Below are 17148 nucleotides of genomic sequence, written 5' to 3' on the forward strand. Positions count from 1 at the left end.
TCATTCCAAACACTATTAATTTAATCCGTAATTCTCACTCATTCCAAATCGATTCATCTTGACTACGATATCTCTAGTTCTTTTTCTTAAATCTTCATTGTTGATTACAGTAATGGGCGGAGGTGAGACAAAAATGAATACGGGAATAAAAAATACTTGAGAAAAAAACATAAATACAGCAGTTGAATTGCTTTGTTTCGAAGTAGTTGGTCACCTCGAGCATTCCTTTTTTTCATGGCCATCGTGTGAATCATGTCAAGAACGAATGTAATGAGAGGTGGGTGTGAAAGGGGCAACGGACAGATGTACCAATTGTCCACGTGTTTTCTATCCACGCAACTGTCATCATTGAATTATTGAACTTCAATGCTTAAATCATTTTTTCATTCCATGTGAATTTTGAATTTTTTCTAACTATGTGACCCTGCTTTCGTTGAAATAGACCCTCCACGTGGTCTTTCGTTAAAACGTCGACTTTTTTGGATATTATTAATATTTTCTTTGGAAATGTCAGTGAAAAAAATGAACTGCACAATTTTCTGTTGAATACACGAGCACAAGGGGATCACGTTCAATGGATATTCAACAATTCGCTAATTATTTATTTAGGTTAATATGCCATTCCTATTAGCAGCACCTGCAGATTATCAGTAAATTATGTAGTGTAGAATATTACAACGAAATGTGGTAATTTACAGAATAGAAATCGACGACTACAAATTTACAATTGTGATTTAATGTTATTTAACCTCATGAATTACCGGGGAACAATCATCAAATCTACATTGATGATTTAGAACATCTCGAATTTTAAAGATTCCTTACTTTAGTAATAAAGTTCGATCAATAGGTCATTGATTTATTTTGGAATAAAAATGATTTATTCCACAATTCGCAAGTTCCTTTTAATACAGATGATGTTTTTTTCTCGTTCAAAATGCTAAATATCAGATATTTAGATATAAAGTTTAGATAAAACTATATAAACTAGTCTGAACCACAAAAATACGAAGTTTCAGGGTCATGTTTATCCATATCGCCCACCCCCACCCCCTCTGCCAATGAATTTTTAGAAGAGTGAACAATAAGTTAACTAAAAAAATTAAAAGCAAGCAGACGACGACAACAGTTATGTGACGGACGATGACTCATAGAAATGTAAGGATATATGTCCTTTGCCATTGATAAATTGACGGCGAGCTTCTCAATGGTCTTTATAATATGTTTTCGTATATCAATTTGTATTTATTAAGAATCTACATACATTTAAGTATCATTTTTATCATCTTTATTGATTTCTCATTTTATTTAACACTTTATTCATTTTATTGAGAGATGCAATTTACCCAACAAACTGAATATCTGCCAGATTTCAAGTTCATATTTGTATTCTTATGGGGGTGAGCGGGTGAACAATTGTTTTTTTAGAAAATAGAAAAGTGACAACATTATGACTTTTTTCAAGATCCATTTTCCAACTTATGATTGATTCTCATAGATCCCATAATGACGAAAAATATGAAACAAGGATACACCTAATTAAAAACCTAAACGTTGCCTATTTAGAAAAAAATATTTATAAACAAATCATGGTTTCTCAAAAGCGGCTGAACCGATAGTGTTGAAATTGGGTCCAGAGCTGCTCTCAATTTTTATCTATTGTCTGGGGACATTTCAATTAAAATGAAATTGTTTAATCCACCTCTATTTTGGAGTACATACACACAGAAAAAGATAATCATGACATAGACTTAAAATATAATTTACGGTATTTTTGAACACGTAAATTACGATTTGGAAAATGTGAATTACGAGGGACAAAAAATAAATTAATTTAGTGAAAAACATAAAAACGACTTTTCAACAAAAAATGCGCCAAGAAAAAGTTTTGTGTAGTATTTGTCGTGAAAATTTTTGAACGCATGCCATTTGTCAAGACGGCGGCAAAGGAAAGTTTGTATTTTCCTGCTTGGTGATAAGAGGGGGAAGAAAGTATCCACTCTGATCCCGCTGATCAAGGAGCAAAGTACGAACTTGCCGTGCAGGCGTGTCGAAAAATTGATTTCCGCCCCTCTAATAGGGGTGAATGAATGAAAGCAACAACACGCGATTGATTATTAAATGTTCAATGAATGACAGTGGTTTCATTCTATCATCTCAACTAGGGGCGGAGGGATGTATTATCAAAATCGTAAAATAACGCCAACTAATTATGCGGCGTCTAGTGAGACCAAAAATCACAAACAACAATGTCACAAATAGAAATATCATAAACATACATATGGCAAGCAAGAATATCACCGATAAGAATATCACAGCTGAAACATTACAAACAAAAATCTGGAGACATGCCGTGCGGTGTGAAAGTGTTCTACATTTTTTTTATACGTTACATATAAGACGTGCAATTTATATAGCGTCCCACAATTCGGGACTTGCATAGGATTTTGGATTTTGTAGAAAGAGAATCAGGATTATTGTCGATATAATTTCGAAATCTCGGAATCGAACCGTCCGACTCCTAGTTACTTCTACATTTTAGATTTCTGGCATTCTGGTATATCAAACTTCACCATACTTCTTAAGGCAATTTTGAGGTTTTTTATGTAAGACGCCAAATTTATATAGCATTCCACATGTTGTGACGTCATAGGAAATTTTTGGATAGGATTTTGGATTAGGTTTTGGAACCAGGATTATTCTCGATATAATCTTTCTAGCACACTTTCATGGAAATAATAGGTATTTCTTGAGTTATCTGATCAATATGTGAAGATAAAGATCCATTGGAATTAGCATGCAATATTTATCCAACAAGGAGGCTTACAGGTTTTATCATCATTTTAACTCTCATATTTTTATTTGTAATCATTTGGCTGTGATCTTTTTGTTTGTGACATTTTCGATTGTCATATTTTTGCTTAACGATAGTATGGTTGGTGAGATTATTGCCGTCTTTATTCATTATTACGCCCCTCGCAAGCTGTATTTAAACTGAATAGTTTAGGTGGAGACTAGTTTTTCAAGTCAACCTTATTTGAAGCGAACATTTGTAAGTTTGATCTCATGTTAATCGTGTGAAAATTATTTTAGAAGAACTCATGAACAATCATAGTGCAAAAGAAGTTGAATAATTATTGAGTGATAGATTTTATAGATTTCTTTTCATTGTTAATAATAAAATTTCATGTTATTGAATACGGGACGTCATGAAATCATCACCGGAAGTGGGAATTTTAAGTACAGCCGAGCTATGTGTGGGTTAATATATACATTTACATCTTCATTTAATTTGTCAAAAACGCTCAGGGAATAATTAGATGTGAGTTTTCATTTACCCTTACATTTTAAAATCGTAGAAGTTATTATGTCATCGTTATAGAACTAAAAAAAAACTGAAGACAACTGAGTGTCATGTTGAGGTGATGTGCACCTGCCATTAGTGACGGAGACTTTTGATTGAATTAAAATCGCTCATCACTGTATTTTCATGGAATATCATATTTATATCTTATCACTTTTTTTATTTACTAAAATAGCTGAAACACAATCCGTGAAAAGACGAAAAAAGGATTGGTTCGGGAAGTTAATTGTTCGATCTGCCAAGGGTCATACACATATTGGCGGGAGTATGCATCAATACTCCCACTATGCTGGGGGATCCGGGTTCGATTCCTGCTCATCCTAGTGTTACCTAATTTCAATGAAAATAAAAACATTTCCGTGACGCAAAGGACTAGACCTCCATTTTTAACTAGTCCCTATGACAGCGGGATTGCTACTGAGGTATTGTTAAGTCGGCTGATGAGTAGACACCCCAGCATTGCGTGTGGCGCCCTGCCTCCTCGGGGTTGAGGTACTACGGTGCCGCTGGCGTCACTCAAACCCCCAGAACTGAGCCACTACATTACTCCGGTCTCCTTCGAAAGCTACTCATTTGCTTATATTTAATATTGAGGCATAAAAAATTTTGAATAGTATCAACGTCAACTTTTTTTTTTGTTACTATTGATATGAACTTGATGATTATCTTCAAAATTATTAGTTTGGTTTTTTGTGGACATGATTTTATTATTACGGGTCATCTATTCTATGGTCTATCAAATCACTCTTAGAGAAGATTTTTCTAACCTTGATTGAATATTACAACCATAACTAATAGAACAATTCTTGAAATATGAGCTTTCGTATGTTTCCGACCTCCTTAATCGAAAAGCAATACAAGTAATAATCTTGACAGGAACACCAGAAGTATTTTGTTACATACTTACTATATATTTTGCCGATTATATACTGGAATATATCTTAGATCTATCTACATATTTGGCATCAATATCGGATATAATTGAATATATTGTGACTTCCGAGAACCGAAAATATTCACAAAAAGGCGCAAATTGTTCTGTGTCTCGATGGAACCAACAAACCGAAAACGCAGTCGAAGCTGAAAAATCACGTCAACGAAACCAAATTTCTGAACTGGAACGTAGAGATAGATAAAACTTAAAACTAAAGTCAAAGAAAAGGTGTCGGATGCTCGCGGAGAGAGAGGTGGTTGAGGGGAAAACGGATTATTAATGTATTACGCCTTATTCGTTGCGGCCATGCCCATCAGATCGCGAATACAAAGAAACATAGAGCTCCCAACTAATATTACGTGAAAGACGGGTTCCACTTTATTGGAGTCAAAGGAAAATAAATTTATTCCATGACTTATCGTCATCCATTTATTAGGGGAACGCGACGCATCGCACGCGGAGAAATCCAAAATTTTGATCGTAGATCCTAACTAAAAAAAACTAATTCCAGTAAACGAGAAAAACCAAAAAAATGTATTGGCCTCACGGTCAGATTAAATTCGACGGATTTACACGAAATTCGTACAGCGCAAGTAAAACGAAATCCCGATGATATCTCAAGACACGCAGAAAGACGAAACGATATGATAAGCACATTTTTTAGCGAGGTGCAGAGCGCAAGGTCAAAGGCACAAATTCGGGTTTAACCGATAGGCGGTAGTCGCAAAATAAAATACTTCGCTTGCGATAATCAAATGCCTAACATTGAACGAAATGTCTGTCGATTACCGAAAACCGTCGACGCAAAAAAATTGAAGACTATCTTATTCTGCACGGTGATTCCCATCGCAAAATTTAATTATCGGATTTACAGTATGGTCAAGGCCAATGGCACGGACCCAAGTAGGCTTTTAGTACTGGGCAAGCATTGGTCGAATCAGGTATACCAATCTCCAATATTGGCCGATTATTAGCAAATCGAATGGGCGATCATTGGCCCGACGTTTGGATGGTAACGTCGGGCCAATAATGGCAAACAATAATAGGCCAAGCATTGCGGGCCCAATTATGGTGGCAATCTTGGCCCGTAATTGGACCAACACTGCACCCAAGTAGGTGTTTAGCAGTGAGCCGAGCCTTCCACCAAACCTGGTAGTTATTAGCAAATCAAATGGCAAATGATTGGCCCAATATTTGGGTGACAATATCGGACCATAAATGTCAAGTAATAATGAGCCGAGCATTGGAGTCGTGTCGGACCCAATAATGGTTGCAATCTGGGCCCATAATTGAACCCCGACTGGTGGGACTATTTTGATATATTTTTAAAAGAAATCTTTCGCGCCACTTTATTTAAATTCTCAACTAGGAACATTTTTAAGTAGTAGAGTCTTTAAACAGTCTTTGTCTCAATAGTTTATGTTATAAAATCTTAAATATTTAAATAGGTAGTTATAACGATTTTAAAGATTGATTTGTCAACATCTTTTTAGTTTTGTGTGTCGTTTTGGCCTTTTCGTCTCTCATGTCGCTCATAACGACCGCCATCTGTGTCCTCTGCCCCTGCCAGCCAGGTATCCATTAGATTTTGTACTTTTTCATCTTGGTTATGAAATTGGGAGATGATAGCTTTTTTCATGAGTTGGCTACTTTTGGTGGCCTTTCAACTCAACTTACGTCTCCCATTTATATCTCGGCCTGAACCGGAGAATTGGAGGGACGTTTTTTTCGACAAAGTATGACCCATTAATATTTTAACAACAGCAGAAGGTTTATTACTCCTCACGAGCAGCACTCACCGCAGAAAACACTGAAAATGGAAAAGTAAAAATATTTTGGTCAATTGAAAAAAACGAGTCGTACTAACCAGGGCATTTACTTGGCTTTCATCTGCTAGCTTCTTTTCGAACCTCGAAAAATCATCTACCGATTGGATAGGAAATTTCGTATTCAGTTTTTTCATATTTTCAATAGGTGTTTCATATGGAGTGTTTGGAATGTGGGTTTGAATAATTGTGCTCTGCATTTAATCAAGTTTGACTGCCAAGTCATGCAAGATACTCAATTTCACACTCTCCACTTCTGCGTGAGCGATTTCCCGTATTTGCCGCAGAAATGTGTACCACGAAAATCGTGATTCTGACTGACAAGCACTGACAACTGTTTGTGGACAACAACTTCTCTAGAATTATTCGATTGTGGTGCATCACTTTATTTCGTTCAGGCAAATAATGAATTCGACCTGTAAGAAGATTTCATAAGAATTTTTCTTTAATTGAAAAAACATAAACAATTAGCCTTTAAGTATGAGCCTTTCAAATTGAAGAAACCAAGTGAGAAAGAAAATTAAATTTACTCCATTTTGCAAGTCCTAATTCTGTACGGATGAAAACTTGAAGAAAAAATAATTTCGGTCCGATAAGTACGTATTTTTAACAATTTTTCGATGAGAACTAAAATATGAATTTATAAATAAATCTAAAACGAAAAATTGAATACATGACTCTATTGTAAATTATAAATGTCCCTTTTAGTGATAAAAAAAGGTGATTTCTTCAAACACTGATATAACTGACTCTGTTGAAAAATGGAGTTCATTCCAATTTTAATTCTTCTATTTCGAGAAATAATAGTAGATTATAGCATGACGACGATAGGTGGAGGATTGTGAGGAGTGTGAAGTTTGCAGCACGAGGCGAGGCACGCCGCTTCGTGCTGCAAACTTCGTTAAAAAAAATGTATTCGACAATTATCAATTGATGGCAATAAAAAAAATTGACGAAGATAAACTGGTTGGAACTAAAATCGAACTTAGTCATTGCGTTGTTCACCTTGAATATTGGTTATTCCGCGGTTGCTTGAATCGTCCGAAATCGTCAAAATCTTGGATACAATCTTTTTGAAACCACTTGCAAAGCGTAAAAAATGCCACGCAACCAAAGTTTAAATGGCGTTTCTGCTGAGCAAAACGCGTAAAACAGTTTACAAATATTTAACATCAGGTTTACGGCACCCGTCAATTTGACGGATTTCAAATTTTGGAATGAAACACGCAAAAAACTATAATATTAATCTTGACTATGTTGCATCGTAAATTTATAATGTCATTAAAAGAGATTCTACAAATAATTATTATTTTCTTAAGCTTTATAAATTTTGAAATTTGTATGTTGTATACTAATTTCTACGCAATCCGTCAAATTTCTGGGTTAGCTGCCCACGTAGGGTGGCCGGATTGGTCCGAGGGTCGGCCCAACCCACGTCGGGTTTGCCAACCTAACGGATACGGCCATCATTTGGCCGATTATGGGTTCACCGAAGTTCGGATGACCTACTCTAGGCCAATATCGGCCTATTATAGGTTTGCCGAGCCTCGGTTCCCGTACTCTCCACCGATATTTGACCTATTATAGATTCGCCGAACATCGGTTCGCCTATTTTAGGCCAATATTGTGCCCACCATTGATTGGCCAAAGTTAATTATTACAATCATTTTTTACTTATATTTGTCGCATGTGGTATTCTCAACAGCAAGGAACTAATTAAATTACACATTGATTATGCAGACGGTTTGTTGAGAAAATTTTTCAACTTGCTTCCGTCATTATATGGTTCTCGGTCCCAAGTCTTAAGTCTTCATAATTTAATCCACCTTTCAGATGATGTTAGGAATTTCAATCTTCCACTCAGTGAAATGAGCGCTTTTTGGGGAGAAAATTATATCAGTATATTTAAAAAACTGACCAAATCATCCAATAAACCGTTAACACAAATTATTAATGGGCTATCCGAGATGGAGTCCGGCCCAAAAATGGAAGTAAAAAAACTTCAAGTATTAAGTGATGTAGCCATTGACAAAAATGTGGAACTCCGAAATTATGTTTCTAAAAATTTTCAATCTATTTCTCAGTTAAAATTTTGTGATGCAACACTCAAATTGTGTCATCCTAATAGGTGTGTTCAGTTGAAGAGTGGCAAAATATTGATTATAGATCAACTACTGATCAAAAATAAGGCAAAAAATGAGGTCAAAAATTTATTTTTCCTCGGTTGTGAAGCCATTTCAGAAGAATCGTTATTTGTTTATCCGACATTATCTGCTGATATTGGTCTCATCAAACTGGGAAAATTTGCCGATTCTCACCAGTTAGTTTCAGTATCGGAAATTATGTACAAGGGTGTTCTTTTTTGTGGAGAAAATCATCAGTGTGCAGTTTCATATTTACACACTTATGAATAACTGGCACGTGAAATGTTCTATTGATTGATGCTAAATGAGTGACAAACAATAAAAAAAAAATCTTTGTGTATGTGAAAAATAATTTGTGATTTTTTGGTGACTTGAGGATAACTAACGAATATTTCTTCAAATTAATTTGAATTAATGAAATACGTCCAATGAAACACCAAAGAGAAAGGAACAATATTTCAGGTGAGTGATTGTAAATAATGAATTTTTTGTTCATATGTAATTATTTAGTTCAATCATTCAATCATTCAAGATAAATAACTCCTCATACCTTCTTTTCTGGCAATCATACGATATTTAATTTCGGCGAATTTTTCATTTGGGATGGGTGTGTATGTTTGGTTGTTGACGGTTCTCTCCGAAAGCGTTTCGTAAGGTACCGAAGAGCTGTACAGGATGACCTCGGAGAGCCTGAGCACAGCGAGTAATAGATAAACATTCGTAGTGAGAGAAACAAAAGAAGTGTTCCTCGTTTTACGTTTAGAAAAAGTGTTTTATTAGAGTTATGCATAATATTTTCCTTTTTTTTACAATTTCATAAATGTCACTTTTTTTGTAAATTGCAATTCTTTGAAGTCGAAGGAACGTACGAGTGAGAGGGAAGTGTGATGCGGTTGAGCATCGTGACGTGATAGCGGTTAGATCAAAATAATATTCGCTTCGATTGAATGCTCAAAGTGTAATTGTAAGTTATTTTGTGCCCTAAATATTTTCAATCACATATCTCAATCAATGAAGCTAAATTTGAGAATGTACACTATTTTGTTGTGGGTAGATTGAAAGAAGGAAATTACAAGTGATCTAGTGAGATTAGGGACATCAAAAATTGCATCAACATTTTTCGTCAATCTCACGTGTGATATATCATTCTAATCTCTTCCCCCTGAATAATTTCTAAAGAATTTTTTCATTGGTGTAGTGAAAAAATTGATGTCATTGACTTGTAACGTTTTTCTCGGTAAATTCATTATTTGTATTTATGCTATAAAGTGCCTATCGTTGACGCTAATAAAAGAAACTAACTCCGGATATTTCATATGAGCATGAATTCGGAGGAAAGCTCGTACTCTTCATTCTTTTTATCCTCTATACCTTTCTCAATGTTTCCTACATGATTTTCTTTTATTCGTAGCTGCTGATATGTCGTCTCAAAAGCCGTCCCTACCGAAGAAGTACGCAGTCGTTCAATTAACTGCTAGTGAATCAAATCCAAACGAATCACTTCCAGTAGATGCTGTGCTTGGAAAATGGATGACGCTGGAATCAAAAAATGTGTGGAAATGTGCATATCTATCTCCAAAGGATTACGAGTCCGTGGATAAATGGATTAAGCAGGAGAAAGTAGTGGATCCTGCGTGGGAAGTCTTCGACATCATCGTACTTGCTTGGGCTGACAATTATGATACAGCTAAACATCGTCTAGAAAGAGCCTACAGCATGAGGGAAGTGGCAAGCTCTGATATTCAGAAAAACCGACGTGAACCTGTCATTCTTCCAGAAAAAAGCGTTCATCAGATCCTCCATGAAACGACACCTATGGTTCGCTCTACTTCGAAGCTCAGGGGTACCGAAGCCAGTGGTCTTACATTTGCTGATATGACACAATCTGACAATAAGCCTCCCTCAAAAGCCACGAAAAAAATTGTCAGAAAGAATAAGGAAAGTATCATCTCCGACACATCAAGCTCGTCATCCTGCCCAACGACTCCACGAATATCACTCCAGAAATGTCCAGCACTAATTCGTCCGCAAAATCTCCCGGCAAATACCAACTCTTCTTCATACAAGACTCCTTCTCTCATAAATAGATTTCGAAACCGTGATGAAAAATTGCAGATAATATCTTCAGAAGACTGACGAATATGAGAACAACTCGTGAAAGTCCTTAGTAGAGAGACTTCCCCAGCATAATGTCAAAAATTCATCTCAGATGATAACCTCAGCAGATGAATCTGAAAACAAGTTGCCCAATACCTCGAAATTTTGTGAATCGAAAAAAATTGCGAAATCTACGACCAAGAATATGGAACGTGCACTGTGTGGTAAGAAATCAGAATTTATTGTAATTTTTTCTTGAAATGGTAAAACGTAGTAAATGAACTTATCTCGAGTCAAAAATATGAAAATTGTAGCGCAAATATGAAATTTTTTATGGAAGTCTCTTCTATAGAACTAATTTCTCTTTGCAAAAAAGGATGATAGAGCTTATGTCATTCTTCATAAATTTTAAGACCTTTCGTAAAAGTATGAACTGGAGATAAGTATATTCACCTAGTTTTTCGCTATATAGTTGAATCTTTATATGCACTCAATGATGGATGTACATTTTTGTTAATAATAGATTTTCAATTTTTCTTTAGGTGAGTTCAAGGAATTTATAAAAGCAGAACTGACCGCAAGCAACGTGGAATTTGGAAGAAAAATTAAATCTGCTAAGGAGAGCATCTTACAACCTGGACCAGAAGATGAATGAGTTAAAACTGGCAGTACTTGCGCAAAATGTCCCTCAAGTGCCACAAGTTCCAGTTGAAGAGTTGGTGATAGCTGTAGGTACAAAACTACCAATCGAGGATCTGGATGATTTTTTAGTGTCCGAGGAGCAACTTAAGACTGATGATAAGAAGGAAACTGCACTGGTAATCCGGTGTTTTTAAATATATGATTATTTTTCCATTTTTTTCTACGATAAGCTTATCTCATCTTCTTTTTCGTAGACGGCTTTATTCCGTTACCTTTGTTTCACTCAAAGCACGGTCAAAACATGTATCAACAACGTTTTAACTTAAATTATGAAAAAAGCTGTGCAATCCCAGTATTCAGGAAAAGGGGGGAAGGTCAAGGGATGTGGGAAACTTGATTTTAGCAGCACATCCACGTTCAGTTGTTTCCAAGGTATTTGATTCTGATCTTCTTTCCACTAGCTAGAAGATTTATTCAATAAGAAATAAATTCAGTCAATCCAATTTAAAGATTCTATCAATCGATATATTTGTTCTAAATTAAAAATGAAAATAACTGTGAGAATAATGCTTTGGCAGAATTTTATCAATTCATTCGTTGTTTCGTTTTTCAGTGGCTGTCAACGACAAATTCGAAATCGAAAATTCGAATGCGGTTGAAAAATTGTCGGGGCACGTTGGATATTGGCTGGTCCATGCTGGTGATCGAGAAGGAGGTCGTGCTGAACGTGCAAAAAACGAACAATAATAGAGTAACTGATAACTGATTGACCATCTGCGACTGCAACTACTTTGAAGTTCATTAGTGAATTTCTAGAAAAATGTTCGATAAGAATTTAAGCAATATAACCTTCTTGTATCCTACCATTTGTATACAAATTAAACCGACCAGGTTTAAAACTGTTTAATAATAAAAAATAAAAAAAAACTACTTTGAACTATTTCAATGCATAAATAAGTGCATTTGTTTAGTTATTCAATGATTTTATTATCTATTTATGTGGTTATTATTTTATGCGTTAAAAGTTCACCAAAAAAACGTCGTTGAATGGCTCGCTTTTTCATAAGCTCATATATTGCAGCACTATTTCATATTCCATTTTATCGATTTAAAATATCTTGGCCTATTATCAATCGAAGGGTATCTTAAGATAGCGGCCGATCGTACCGATGATCGCCAGTGAGATCGGCCCGATGCTCAACCGAGTGTTGGATGATAACGCCGGGCCGATATCGATACCCATTATAAACCCAATGTATTTTTACAATATAGGCCCAATCGCGTACTCGATATTCGGCCGAAGCTCGGTCAAACCTCACACCCGACTAATTGATCCAGGCTTGGCCAAGCCTTCACCAAAAGTCCGCCAATATCTTGGCCTATTATCGATCGAAGGGTAGGCCCGATGTTGGGTAGAATAAATAATTTTCAAATTATTTGAAATAATGATTTTATTTTCATTTGTCTGTTTAAGTATAATCAATCAGTACTGGATCAGGAATCATTTTGCCTTATCTTTGTTTGTCATTATTGAACAACCCACCTACAAATTATTCTTCATAGTAAATTAACATATTGTTAATTTATAAATATTTTCTTCAGACTTTTGCGAATTTGAAGAATACTCTTATTTCTGCATAAAAAACTATTCTTTTTAAATTGATAAAATGGAATATGAAATAGTGCTGCAATATATGAGCTTATGAAAAAGCGAGCCATTCAACGACGTTTTTTTGGTGAACTTTTAACGCATAAAATAATAACCACATAAATAGATAATAAAATCATTGAATAACTAAACAAATGCACTTATTTTGTGCATTGAAATAGTTCAAAGTAGTTTTTTTTAATTTTTTATTATTAAACAGTTTTAAACCTGGTCGGTTTAATTTGTATACAAATGGTAGGATACAAGAAGGTTATATTGCTTAAATTCTTATCGAACATTTTTCTAGAAATTCACTAATGAACTTCAAAGTAGTTGCAGTCGCAGATGGTCAATCAGTTATCAGTTACTCTATTATTGTTCGTTTTTTGCACGTTCAGCACGACCTCCTTCTCGATCACCAGCATGGACCAGCCAATATCCAACGTGCCCCGACAATTTTTCAACCGCATTCGAATTTTCGATTTCGAATTTGTCGTTGACAGCCACTGAAAAACGAAACAACGAATGAATTGATAAAATTCTGCCAAAGCATTATTCTCACAGTTATTTTCATTTTTAATTTAGAACAAATATATCGATTGATAGAATCTTTAAATTGGATTGACTGAATTTATTTCTTATTGAATAAATCTTCTAGCTAGTGGAAAGAAGATCAGAATCAAATACCTTGGAAACAACTGAACGTGGATGTGCTGCTAAAATCAAGTTTCCCACATCCCTTGACCTTCCCCCCTTTTCCTGAATACTGGGATTGCACAGCTTTTTTCATAATTTAAGTTAAAACGTTGTTGATACATGTTTTGACCGTGCTTTGAAAAAGAAGATGAGATAAGCTTATCGTAGAAAAAAATGGAAAAATAATCATATATTTAAAAACACCGGATTACCAGTGCAGTTTCCTTCTTATCATCAGTCTTAAGTTGCTCCTCGGACACTAAAAAATCATCCAGATCCTCGATTGGTAGTTTTGTACCTACAGCCACCACCAACTTCAACTGGAACTTGTGGCACTTGAGGGACATTTTGCGCAAGTACTGCCAGTTTTAACTCATTCATCTTCTGGTCCAGGTTGTATAAGATGCTCTCCTTAGCAGATTTAATTTTTATTCCAAATTCCACGTTGCTTGCGGTCAGTTCTGCTTTTATTAATTCCTTGAACTCATCTAAAGAAAAATTGAAAATCGATTATTAACAAAAATGAACATCCATCATTGAGTGCATATAAAGATTCAACTATATAGCGAAAAACTAGGTGAATATACTTATCTCCAGTTCATACTTTTACGAAAGGTCTTAAAATTTATGAAGAATGACATAAGCTCTATCATCCTTTTTTGCAAAGAGAAATAAGTTCTATAGAAGAGACTTCTATCAAAAATTTCATATTTGCGCTACAATTTTCATATTTTTGACTCGAGATAAGTTCATTTACTACGTTTTACCATTTCAAGAAAAAATTACAATAAATTCTGCTTTCTTACCACACAGTGCACGTTCCATATTCTTGGTCGTAGATTTCTCAATTTTTTTCGATTCACAAAATTTCGAGGTATTGGGCAACTTGTTTTCAGATTTATCTGCTGAGGTTATCATCTGAGATGAATTTTTGACATTATGCTGGGGAAGTCTCTCTACTGAGGACTTTCACGAGTTGTTCTCATATTTGTCAGAGTCTTCTGAAGATATTGTTATATCCAGCGGAGAATAAAGACGACACAGGTTGATAAATATTTGGGGCGGTTTATTAGTTACAAAGAGTATTACGATGTGACACGTCAGAGCTCCGAAGAGAGACACAAAAGACTAATGTCATATCCAAAAGACAGTCGTGATTCTGCCGAAGTTCAGATCATAGACAAATGAATGAGTCTTCGAAGGGGGATACGTAACACTACTCCCCTCCGCAAAAAGATTGCCGCCCCGGCAATCACACCAGGGATTATTTGAGGTATTACAACTCTAGGATTTGTTGCTTTAATTTATGACAAACTGAAAAATTTAAGCGTTGCAAGATCTCACATAGGGAGGGCCCCAGTCTGTTCTTTAGCTAAAACCTCCCAGAAATCAACGCTAAAGAACAGCCGATTAATATTTATTTGATTCTATACAATCATAATTTATCGAAAGTGTTTGTTACAATTTTCAATGGGTTATGTTGAGCAAGAGGAATAAAGTGTTCTTAATTGACTTATTCATTAAGGGTGTGAATGTCAGTATTTGACTCGAACTTTCATTGTTCATTTTCTGAAACAGCAGAATGGTTCACTTGAAAATTTCCGTTATGGGTACAGTATCTGAAAACAACTCAACACAGAGATTTCCTCAAATTAGAAAAGAAAAGAAAAACATTTAAATGAGAATGTCATTCAATGAAAATAACAAGCAACTACTTTTTCAAATTACTTGTCTGCAGACAACTACTAGCAACTAGTTTAAAAGCAACTACCAAAAATTCAAACTTCACAAGATTGCAGTTTTTCGAAAGCTTTCGAAAATATTTCATGCATTATGCAAAAATAAGCGTATATAATTCATTTTGACACATACACACATTCATTCATCCTGAAATAACTCAAAGGTGATAGAGTAAAGTGAAACAGGTAAAAATAAATAATCAGGCCAGTCTGCTTCAACAGACACAAGTAATCAGGCCCGTCTGCTACAACAGACACAAGTAATGGGGCCCGTCTGCTACAACAGACACAAGTAATGAGGCCCGTCTGCTACAACAGACATAAGTAATCAGGCCAGTCTGCTACAACAGTCATAAGTGATCAGGCCAGTCTGCTACAACAGACACAAGTGATGAGGCCCGTCTGCTACAACAGACACAAGTGATGGGGCCCGTCTGCTACAACAGACATAAGTAATAAGGCCCGTCTGCTACAACAGACATAAGTAATCAGGCCCGTCTGCTACAACAGACATAAGTGATCAGGCCAGTCTGCTACAACAGACACAAGTGATGAGGCCCGTCTGCTACAACAGACACAAGTGATGGGGCCCGTCTGCTACAACAGACATAAGTGATGGGGCCCGTCTGCTACAACAGACATAAGTAATGGGGCCCGTCTGCTACAACAGACATAAGTAATCAGGCCAGTCTGCTACAACAGTCATAAGTGATCAGGCCAGTCTGCTACAACAGACACAAGTGATGAGGCCCGTCTGCTACAACAGACACAAGTGATGGGGCCCGTCTGCTACAACAGACACAAGTGATGAGGCTAATGAAGGATAATAATCATTCCAGATCATCATGTTCCATTGGCCACAGACGGTTGACATGTACTATTTTGAATTTACCTTTAGGGAATTTCTGAATTTGATACACAACATCATTTAGCTTGGATCGGATCACATATGTTTTCTCCCAACTTCTTTGAATTTTTGGACATTGACCTTTGACTCTCTTGGGGGCAAAGAGCCAAACTCTCTGACCAGGTGTAAAGTAAATCATGTGAGCTTTTAAATCAAATTTAGATTTCATTTTGTCGCTTTTGATTTTCCAATTTTCTCTGACTTGATTATGGGTGTTCACTAATTGCTCTTGCAACTGATCTATGTAATCAGGTAAATTTCCGAGATTGTTAGAGCTATTGAATGATGGGTTACTATGAAGCAAATCTAGTGGAAGTCGCAATTCTCTACTGAACATTAACTTTGCTGGAGTGAATTGGGTGGTTTGATGCTTGGAGGAACGATATGCGAGAAGGAATAATGGAAGCCACTTGTCCCATGAAATCTGATTGTTATTGATAAATTTAGCGAGGTAGTTAAGGATAGTTCTGTTTAAACGCTCAACCATACCATTGGATTGTGGATGCAATGGGGTCGTACGCGTTTTATGAATACCTAATAGCTTCATAAGTGAGGTGAAAATTCCGGATTCAAAATCTCTTCCTTGATCGGAGTGGATTTCTAGAGGTATTCCAAAACGTGAAACGACATGGACTACCAAAGCTTCAGCGATAGTAGCTGCCCGATGATTTGGAAGTGGGATTGCTTCAGGCCAACGAGAAAAATAGTCAGTGACTACAAGGACGAACCGATTGTTACTAATTGTTCTTGGAAAAGGACCTAAAATGTCAACTGCGATTCTTTCAAAAGGAAAGCCGACATTATAAAGCTGTAATTCTCCTCCGGCTCGTTGTGCTGGGCCATCTTGACTGGAAAAAACAGAACATCTGCGGCACCAATTCTCAACATCAATTTTACAAGAAGTACAATAGAAACGTTTCCGAATATTATCTAGCATTTTGTTGACTTTGAAATGGCCACCAAGGGGAGAAGAGTGTGCGGTCTTGAGTATTTCTTTTCTCGAAGAATTAGGAACAATAATTTGAAGAGTAATTTTGGATTTGTCGTTGGATTCCCATCGACGGTAGAGAGTATCACCTATCAATTCGAGAGAATCCCAATAGAGGAGGTAGAGCTTCACATCTGAGCCAAGGTGAGAGATTTCATGTCAG

At 36.0% G+C, this 17148-nt stretch overlaps 1 protein-coding gene across 1 annotated transcript in view; it reads left to right on the forward strand.

Moving 5' to 3' along the window:
• Positions 1-17148, forward strand: part of LOC135161900 (LIM and SH3 domain protein Lasp) — a 93365-nt gene that overhangs the window by 597 nt on the left and 75620 nt on the right. The window lies entirely within an intron of this gene.

The sequence above is a fragment of the Diachasmimorpha longicaudata genome, chromosome 4 (assembly GCF_034640455.1).
Source record: "Diachasmimorpha longicaudata isolate KC_UGA_2023 chromosome 4, iyDiaLong2, whole genome shotgun sequence".
Lineage (NCBI taxonomy): Eukaryota > Metazoa > Arthropoda > Insecta > Hymenoptera > Braconidae > Diachasmimorpha > Diachasmimorpha longicaudata.